Source organism: Silurus aristotelis (genome assembly GCF_946808225.1).
Source record: "Silurus aristotelis genome assembly, chromosome: 22".
Taxonomy (NCBI): Eukaryota; Metazoa; Chordata; class Actinopteri; order Siluriformes; family Siluridae; genus Silurus; species Silurus aristotelis.
In genome coordinates this window covers 1,907,883-1,915,382 of record NC_139595.1, presented here as the reverse complement: position 1 = coordinate 1,915,382, position 7,500 = coordinate 1,907,883, and the positions used below count along the sequence as shown (strand labels likewise).

Here is a 7,500-nt window from a genome sequence, read left to right as displayed (position 1 = left end):
TTCACCGGTCTTCCACTAGGGGCAGCAGTGAGAGCTGAACCCGAGAGTCTGCCACAAAGAGACTCGAACGCATGAATCAGGAATGTTGTGTTTCTTCTTAATGTAGAGTAGACATGGTGTGTGTGTGTGTGTGTGTGTGTGTGTGTGTGTGTGTGTGTGTGTGTGTGTGTGTGTGTGTGTGTGTGTGTGTGTGTGTGTGTTTGTTTGTTTGTCAGGGGGGTCACCAAACGAAAATGTGGTGTTTTTTTTTCTTTTCTTTTCTTTTTTTTTTTTTGGGTTGAGTAAAAAAAAAAAAAACCCAGAACTTTATTTTTCACGTTTGCAGACGTTTTCACCTTTATCGAAACACTATCATTTAAATATGAATATGCATTATGAATTATTATGAGATGTAATAAATATATGCATTGAAATTAAAGAAGAATGATGTTAGAGATTGTTTAAGAATAAAGGTATGATCCTAAGCTTTCACTTTGGTCCTGGGATCTTTTTTAATAAATCGATATTATTTTTTAAATGAATTAAATGAATGAAACGAACCATCGATCGTCAGCGTTGCTTTTTTGTTTCGTCCCCGTGTGTAATGCTATAAAATAGAAAAAGTGCCAATCCGATGTGGGGGATTTTTTTTTAGGATGCTGCTCCTGTGCCCTTCATCCTAGCGTTGTCATGGAAACAGACTTTTTCTCCCGAGGATGAAAAAGACTGCGTGTTGGAATTGTACTGTGTGTGTGTGTGTGTGTGTGTGTGTGTGTGTGTGTGTGTGTGTGTGTGTGTGAGTGTGTGTGTGTGTATGTGTGTGTGTGTGTGTGTGTGTGTGTGTGTGTGTGTGTGTGTGTGTATACGTGTGTTACAAATGGGCCTCACCTCAATGTCAAGCACCAAATGTTATGTCAGGTGTTTTCCTACCAACACAAAGTGTGTTTCTGTATATGTGTGTGTGTGTGTGTGTGTGTGTGTGTGTGCAAAGTAAATCTGCACATTGTAGTCAGGTGGGAGTGGATTTTTCATGTCCGAGATGTGATGAAGGTCAGGAGCGACTTTCTTCATAATATAATCAATAAAACACCCCGCATTGTTTTATTCTTTTATACTATAGCAATTATTTTATTAATTTTAATAAATGTAATTCATTGTTCGTTGTTTACAAGACGTTTCTGTTCTAAAGTACATTACGGCAGCTGTAAACAGCGTCTCTTTATTCCCTCTGTGCTGAAGTTAATACGATGAAAACACTCCTGAAGACTCTTCCAGCTCAGTGCACGTGTGAAACCCATGAAACCCATTCAAGTTTGTGACCACCTGACCATAAAATGCTTCTTTTTTCGAGCATTCAATTCCACATTGAGTCTCTATTTACTGTTATAATAACTTCCGTTCTTCTGGGAAGATGTTCCACAAGATTTTTTTGTGGAGATATTTGTGAGATATTGATGATTATGTGAGGTGCTGATGTAGGTGAGGACGTGAGGAACGTCATTGTTTACATTCTTCCCAAAGCTGTTCAATAGGGTTTAGAGCTCTATAGCTGGAGATCTTCCACACACCTCCAACTCATTTAATGCAGATCTTTAATGAGGTGGATTTGTGCACAGGGGCATCGTCATGCTGGAACTGGTGTGAAGGGAAAATTTCATGCACCAACATCTAAAGTACAAGTGTGTGTACAACAGTTTGAGGAAGAAGCACTTATGGGTGGAAAAAACTTTTAGTGGTATAGTTAAATATTTAATATAAATACAGCAGTAACTCATTTAGGTTGTAAATATAATCATATATTAATAAAGAATATAATGAGATCATTGCTATTAATAAATAATTAATACAAAAATGCACAATTTTTTTATACCCATGTGTCAAGTTTATAGAGAACTTTGACTACTAAAACACACACAAACACACACACACACACACACACACACACACACACACACACACACACACACACACACACACACCTCCTTTTTATACTATTTAAAGGTAATTTATTCATAGAAACCTTGTGATGTTTCAGCTCTATTTAAGATTCTCTCTGGTTCGTGTTCAAGGCTCTGATTTTGATCTTTTTGTTCGGTGCTTTTCTGTAGATTATTCTGTATATGACAGATATTTTTATTATGTTTCGGATTCGTTTGCAAACCTCTCAGTGAAAACCGCCTCAAATGCAATTGAGGGTTTTTTTCCGTGACTTCATTCAAGATTCAAGTTTTTTTTTGTCACAAACACAGTTATATATATGACATAAGTTCTAAAAGGCCATGCATTATAATGTAATAATATAGTAATAATATAATCTTGCTTTCTTGTTTTCTTGTGATCATGACTTTTCCATTATTTACATAACAAATATTGTGTCCTCATGTTCAGTGAGGCGGAGCGTCTCATCACTTCTTCATTCACAAGAAACTTCACCACACGCTGTTCAACACTAACACAGTTATCTGCCATCCTGAGTAACGTCTGGTTTCTGCATGTAGTTCTGACTACATCAATTTCTATACCTGTTCAATTAAAAGTCCCGGTTTGACTCGAACGCCTCTTGTACATTCGTGTAGACAAAACAGCTGTTTTTTTAGCGTACAACAAGTCAAGTCAAGTCAAGTCAAGTGAAGTTTATTTCTATAGCGCTTTTCACAACAGACATTGTCTCAAAGCAGCTTTACAGAAATCAACATCAAGGTGAATGGTGTGTGTTTATCCCTGATGAGCAGCCATGGCGACTGTGGCAAGGAAAAACTCCCTTAGATGTTATGAGGAAGAAACCTTGAGAGGAACCAGACTCAAAAGAGGAACCCATCCTCATTTGGGTGACATCAAGAGTTTGATCATAAATCTTTCAACAATACAGAACACTGGAGAGTGAGAACTAACATGAGTACTGGAGTATAAGATTATAAGTGATGTTCTTTCTACAGTCTTATACAGTCTTTATGGTTATAAAACTAGGAGCTACTGAGCTCAACATTTGTGATCATCACAGATCCAGCATCAGCTTCTCCATGCCAGTGCCTTTAAACACTCCAGGAGGTCCAATGTCAAAACTCCACACATGTAGTGGGATTCAATTGGCACTGGTACGTCTCTAGATGGTTCGGGATGTTTGCGAGTTCGGCATCTACTTCTTTAAAGGTCCATAATCTTCATGAGGTGGGACGTGACTGGAGCTGGCCAAACCTCAGGAAGCTTTGGGATGGGGAACTGACAGAGAAAAAGAAATGACTGTATTTTCCTCTAATTTCTATCTACGTCGCTAATCTGTTTTCCCAGCACCACTGCTGCTACGTGAATATGACGTATCACATCACTATGGTAGACCGAGGCATGTCCTGAGAGTCATATTAAATACAGATTTACATGGCAGAGGTAGAGCTGCATCTTTCTGCAGACACAACAGGAAAAGAACGTCTGGTTTTATTTCATTTTCATGTTGTTGTTTGTTTTAACAACAAAGGCCTGTTTTTGAAAGGAAATTGCTGATTTGCTGTCTGTCTGAACCAAAGAAATAAAAATGAAAAATGGAAAAACTACCATAACGAATCGCATAACTTTTATTTTCCGTCGAATCGCATCGCGTGGAATCTAATTGAAATCGGATCGCACTGCATCGTGATAGGAGGGAATCATATCGCATCTCATCGGTAGCTGCTTCATACGTATCTTTAGCGTAGCGTATCACTGGCTATGCATCGAGATGCGAATCGCAACGGTTATAGAGATGCGCATCCCTAATTGTTACAGCATCTGATAGATGTTTCTATGATATTAGATTTACCATTTTAATAGTTATACCTGGTACAGCACTAGTTATTAAAAGATAAAGGAAAATGTTCATCTCACCTTACAGGTACAGGGAGGAGTTAATGATGAGTCGTTAGCCTGGATGTTAATATATAAAGTATTCATATCGACCCCTGTTTGCTAACGCTAATTATTAATTTTCGGATGATTAGTTCTCCACTGAATGCCTTATTTGCTTTGCTGGAGTCATTTCTGAGGCTCCTTCTTCTCCATGAGTGCAGGAGCTCTTGTTTGTATCTCCAGGGAAACAGAACAGATTAGCTGATTGCTTTTTTTGAGCTGATGTAGGACTTTTGCACTTTAATACCAGGCATAGAAACGTTTACTACCTCGGTGGTATCGATGTCAGCACCGGTATAGCTGCAGGGCTTTGGACAGAGCTGATAAGTGAGACCCTGGAGTATGCTAAACAACAAAAACGGCTAACAGCACTGACTAATAAAAAGATACAGAGATACACAATGGCAGCGATAAACCATCCCTGTGTTTTCCCTGGAATTAAACCACAGCTGGAGATCAGACAAGATCTGTAAATGGAGCTCTGAAAGCATGAGGGAAAATAAAAAAACAAGTAGAACAGAATGTGTTCATCGGATAAGACACCTGAGAAGATATCAATCAGAATTAATTGTTTGATGGTTGAACCATCGCAAGGTTTGTAATATAACAGAACTACAGTTACAAATAGCCTGGGATCCTTCAGTCTAAAGGTAGAAACTAGGACAGCAACATCAAAATACCCGCACGGAGGAAGACAGGTCCTGGAGAGACCGATGAAAAGCAAGAGCAAGATAAAAAACATTTAAAAAGAAAAAGCTAAGATCAGCACCTGGAAACCTACAAATTGACACAACTTGAAAGATCTCGAAGCCTTAAGCATTCTTCAGTTCATGCGTAGCCTCCTTTAAACAGATGGTTGAGTGATTTTGAAGGTAGAACCATTTTACCTATAAAGAATCCATAATTATCAAAAGCTGCTCAAAGGAACATTTAAAGAACATCTTTCCTTCAGAGTCTCCCAAAACATCTGTATGTTAAACACCTGGCAGGTTTTAGGTAAAGGAAGAAAATCAAATACAGAATGTAAATTCCTCAGTGGTTTTTCACAGGTTTCTTGAAAAGCTCATTTGTTAATTAAAGGCTTTTGAACTTCCATAAAAAAGGTGTTTATGGTGAACATTACAGCCACATGAAGCCCAACAGGATCTTCATTACTGTTACACCTTCTCTTCTTGGCATTTCTTGTTTGGTTAGAAGCTCTTCCACAGGGATTCTCCCATTTTGTTTATCTTCAGCGTCAGTGTCTGATGCCTGAGGTGCTTCTCAGCTGGAATGGAGAGAATCTCATTTAAAATAATTGCTTCCTTGTCTGATCTGTTTTAAAAAACAACAACAAAAAAAGCCCTGATGATGTTTAAGCAAATATGTCTGGTTCTGATGGATCGTGTTCATTCAGTAGTGGAATGTGAAGATCCAAAACAGTCTGCTGTTAGTGCTTCATATTTTATATACTGCTTAAGTGCCTCCATCTATTTCCTTTAATCAGTGTCTGTAAACGTAGCACTTTATTCTGTCCTTTTAGACTTCAAATGCAAAAATAAACAAAAAGAAAAAAGACAGAAGGAACAAAAAATAAAGAAAAAAAAGTCAAAAGAAAGAAAGTGAGAAAGATAGCTAGTTCAAAAAATATATACATTATATATAATATATATACAAAATCTGTCTGTCTATCTATCTATCTATCTATCTATCTATCTATCTATCTATCTATCTATCTATCTATCTATCTATCTATCTATCTATCTATCTATCTATCAAGTCAAGTTTATTTGTATAGCGCTTTTCACAACAGACATTGTCTCAAAGCAGCTTTACAGAAAACAACAGTGAAGGTGAATGGTGTGCGTTTGTCCCTGATGAGCAGCCGTAGCGACAGTGGCAAGGAAAAACTCCCTTAGATGATATGAGGAAGAAACCTTGAGAGGAACCAGACTCAAAGGGGAACCTCATCCTCATATGGGTGACATCAAGAGTTTGGTCATAACTCTTTCAACAATACAGAACAATTTGTGATCATCATAGATCCAGCATCAGCTTCTCCATGCCAGGGCCTTTAAACACTCGGCATCTACTTCTCCATGATCATCCATAGGTCCATAATCTTCACGAGGTGGGACGTGACTGGAGCTGGCCAAACCTCAGGATGCCTCGGGATGGGGAGAGAAAGAGAAGCAGTGGAGAGGAATTAGCGTAGCTGCTGTTCATGATATTAACAGCACAAGTTGATAATGTGCATGTGATCAGATGTTCTGGAGCACAAGGTTGTGATGTGATGTGTGTGATGTGTGTTATGTGTAGGCTTTGCTAAAAAGATATGTTTTTAATCTACACTTAAACTGGGAGAGTGTATCTGAACCCCGAACACTGTCAGGAAGACTATTCCAGAGTTTAGGAGCTAAATGTGAAAATGCTCTACCGCCTTTAGTGGACTTTGCTATTCTAGGAACTACTAGAAGCCCAGAGTTTTGAGATCTCAGGGAGCGTGACGGATTGTAGCGTGTTAAAAGACTGGATAGATACATGGGAGCCAAACCATTTAGTGCTTTATAAGTGAGTAGCAGTAGTTTGTAGTCTATTGGAAACTTAATAGGAAGCCAATGTAGGGACGATAAGATTGGGGTTATATGATCGTATTTTCTTGACCTAGTAAGAACTCTTGCTGCTGCATTCTGAACTAACTGAAGCTTGTTTATTAATGATGCAGGACATCCACCTAGTAATGCATTACAGTAGTCTATTCTAGAGGTCATAAACGCATGGACGAGCTTCTCTGCATCAGATATAGATAACATATTTCTTAGCTTAGAAATATTTCTAAGGTGAAAGAAGGCTGTTTTTGTAACTTGATTGATGTGATTTTTAAAAGATAAGTTGCTGTCTAAAATAACTCCCAGGTCTTTTACCGTTGAACTAGTAGTTACAGAACAACCGTCTAAATGCAGGCTGAGATGCTGGAGCTTCTGTGTACTATTTTTTGGGCCGATGAGCAAAATCTCCGTTTTATCAGAATTTAATAGCAGAAAGTTATGGGTCATCCAATCTCTTATTTCTTCAACACACTCAGTTATGCGAGCTAATTGAGCTGTATCGCCTGGTTTGGATGAAATATATAGCTGGGTATCATCAGCATAACAATGGAAGCTAATTCCATGCCTTCTAATAATATTTCCTAATGGAAGCATGTATATTGTGAAAAGCAGGGGTCCTAGAACTGACCCTTGTGGCACGCCATAATTTACTAGCATTATCCTGGATAGCTCTCCATTTAAATCTACGAAATGGTAACGATTGGACAGGTAGGATTTAAACCAGCTTAATGCCTGTCCCTGAATACCGATGTAATTCTGTAAGCGATCGAGGAGAAGATCATGATCTATAGTGTCGAACGCAGCACTAAGATCTAGTAAAACTAATAGGGAGATGTAGCCTTGGTCTGAAGCTAAAAACAGGTCGTTAGTGATTTTAACTAGAGCAGTTTCTGTGCTATGATGGAGCCTGAAACCTGACTGAAACTCTTCAAAGATATTGTTCTCCTGCAAGTGGTTACATAACTGGGCAGCGACAATCTTTTCTAAAATCTTAGACATAAATGGGAGATTTGAAATTGGTCTGTAATTCGATAGCGTGTTTGGATCCAGATTA

At 38.3% G+C, this 7,500-nt stretch overlaps 1 protein-coding gene across 4 annotated transcripts in view; it reads left to right on the top strand.

Annotated features, from left to right (window-relative positions):
• fgf12a (fibroblast growth factor 12a) overlaps positions 1-478 on the top strand; it is a 176,467-nt gene extending 175,989 nt beyond the window's left edge. For all 4 annotated transcript variants that reach the window (XM_083525235.1, XM_083525237.1, XM_083525236.1 and 1 more), the window contains one exon: positions 1-478. This exon is cut by the window's left edge and continues 1,575 nt beyond it. The gene's annotated coding sequence lies outside the window, so the exon portion shown is untranslated.
• Positions 479-7,500: the final 7,022 nt, after the last annotated feature.